Source organism: Mus pahari, chromosome 23 (genome assembly GCF_900095145.1).
Source record: "Mus pahari chromosome 23, PAHARI_EIJ_v1.1, whole genome shotgun sequence".
NCBI classification, from domain to species: domain Eukaryota; kingdom Metazoa; phylum Chordata; class Mammalia; order Rodentia; family Muridae; genus Mus; species Mus pahari.
This window is the reverse complement of record NC_034612.1, coordinates 33,620,079-33,622,884: the sequence shown is the minus strand read 5'-3', so window position 1 is coordinate 33,622,884 and position 2,806 is coordinate 33,620,079.

The following is a 2,806-nucleotide window of genomic DNA, read 5'->3' as shown; positions in this document are numbered from 1 at the left end:
GGGCTGGAGAGATGGCTCAGCAGGAAAGAGCACTGACTGCTCTTCCAAAGGTCCTGAGTTCAAACCCCAGCAACCACATGGTAGCTCACAACCATCTGTAACAAGATCTGACCTTCTCTTCTGGAGTACATAATAAATAAATAAATAAATAAATAAATAAATAAATAAATAAATAAATAAAACAAAAAACCTTTCCTGATGGGCACAGTGGTGCATGCCTTTACAACCACATGGTGGCTCACAACCATCTGTAACAAGATCTGACCTTCTCTTCTGGAGTACATAATAAATAAATAAATAAATAAATAAATAAAACAAAAAACCTTTCCTGATGGGTACAGTGGTGCATGCCTTTAATCCCAGCACTTGGGAGGCAGAGGTGGGCAGATCTCTGAGTTTGAGGCCAGCAGGCTCTACAGAGCAGTTCCAGGACAGCCAGAGCTACACAGAGAAACCCTGTCTTGAAAATCCAGAGAAAGAGAGGTAGTGGGCAGAAACCCTTCCCCAATTTTTTCTTGACACGGAGTCTTTCAATGTACCCCTGGTGTCCTAGAACTCACTATGTAGACCACGCTGGCCTTCAACTCACAAATACCCATTTGCTTCCGTCTCCTAAGTTTTGTGATAAAAGGTATGTGCCATTATACTAATCAGGACTGAAATTTTGCAATGTGGCAATTAAATTTGAAGAGCTGAATTTTAGAGGCTGAAGAGATGGCTCTACAATAGAGCCCCTGCCTAGAATCCTCCAGTGAGGGGCTGGGGCGTGGCTCAGTGGTAGAGCCCCTGTGAGAAGGGCTCACTAGGGAGAAGCTAGAGAATAATTCAGTGATAGAGACACACATGCACTATGGCACTTGTGTGTCTGTGAACACGCACATACATTTTTGGTTTATTAAGACAGTCTCACTATGTAGCTTTGGGTGGTCTTGAACTTGATATGTAGACCAGGCTGACCTTGAACTCACCAGACTCTATCTCCCAAATGCTGGAATTAAAGATATGAACCAGTACATCCACCTTAAAAATTAGTTTTGAATGCACAGTAAAGTGGGAAAAAAAATCTACAATGAGACACCTCGATTTGAAATCCACCATCTTGCCATTTTAAAAATGATTTAGACTAGGGGTAGAGAGATGGCTCAGTGGTTAGGAGCACTTCTCTCTCTCTCTCTCTCTCTCTCTCTCTCTCTCTCTCTCCCTCTCCCTCTCCCTCTCCCTCTCTCTTATATCTAAGTACATTGTAGCTATCTTCAGACACATCAGAATAGGGCATCAGATCTCATTTCAGATGGTTGTGAGCCACCATGTGGTTGCTGGGATTTGAACGCAGGACCTTCGGAAGAGCAGTCAGTGCTCTTAACCACTGAACCATCTCTCCAACCCCACGTCTTTCTCTTGCAGAACACAGGTTCAGTTCCCAGCCCCTCTGTAGTGGCTAAGGACAGACTGTAACTCCAGTTCCAGGGAATCCAACACCTCTGGCTCTGTAGGCATCAAGCATGCACCAGGTACATACATTGCCCACATATATACATGCAGGGAAAAACACACACACACACACACACACACACACACACACACACACACACACATACAGTAAAAACAAATCTTTAAAATAAAACATAATAAAATAACTTCAGCCTTGTCATTTTATATGGGAGGCATGGTACAGTGGGGTGGACTCCCGTGCTGTCACCAGCCTGGCTCCTGCTTGTCACCGATCTCTGGAACACTCCTGAGTCACCAAGCCTTTTTGATCATCTATGCAAAATGAGAAGCATGAACCTTGTGCTCTCCGGTCAATTATAGGTTCAGCAGGGCCATAGAGACGGGGGAAGAGTGAACTGGTCAAGGTACACTCACCTTTAATCCCAGGGCTGGAGAAGCAGAGGCAGGAGGATCATTGTGAGTTCCAGGCCAGCCTAGTCCACACAGAGAAACTCTACCCACTCCCACAAACACGGAGGGCAGTTGGGGAGGTGTCTACGTGATTAAGGCGACTGTTCTTGCAAAGGACCCAGGTTAGGTTTCCAGAACATATATGGGTTGGGGGAGGATGACATCAAGTCATCCAGGGATCCAATGCCTTTTCTGTTCTCCGAGGTTACCTGTACTTGCCGTACATACATACATAAGATTTAAAATAAATACATGAAAAAAGGAGTAAACCAGTTGCAATGCTTTGATGTATGTGTATTCATGTGTGTGGGCCCCTGTGTATGTATGTGGAGGCCAGAGTTGACACTCAGTAACCTCTTTACTTTCTTCCTTTTGTGGGGGACAGGGTGGAGGGGGGAAGGAGGGAGTTGGTTTTTCAAGACAAGGTTTCTCTCTGCAGCCTTGACTGTCCTGGAACTCACTCTGTAGACCAGGCTGGCCTCGAACTCAGATGTGCCTGCCTCTGTCTCCTGAGTGCTGGGATTAAAAGAGTGCATCACCTCTGCCCCGCTAAGCCCTTTCCTTCCTGAGCCATCTCTCTAGCCCCTATTATTTGACGACAGTACTTTGTTAGCTGTATCATGTGTCTGATGCATTTTTATATATGGGTGTGTTTGTGTTTCTGAATGCTGGGAAGAAACAGGAAACCCAAAAGTGCACAGGCCTGCTGAGATGTTGTTATTGGAGTTAATAGCCTCCGCTGTGAGAGAGTATGTATAAATCATCCAGTAGTGTTTTGTTATAGCAGCAGAAACAGTGGCTAAGAGTGCTTACTGGCCGGGCTGTGGTGGCACACGCCTTTAATCCCAGCACTTGGGAGGCAGAGGCAGGTGGATTTCTGAGTTCGAGGCCAGCCTGGTCTACA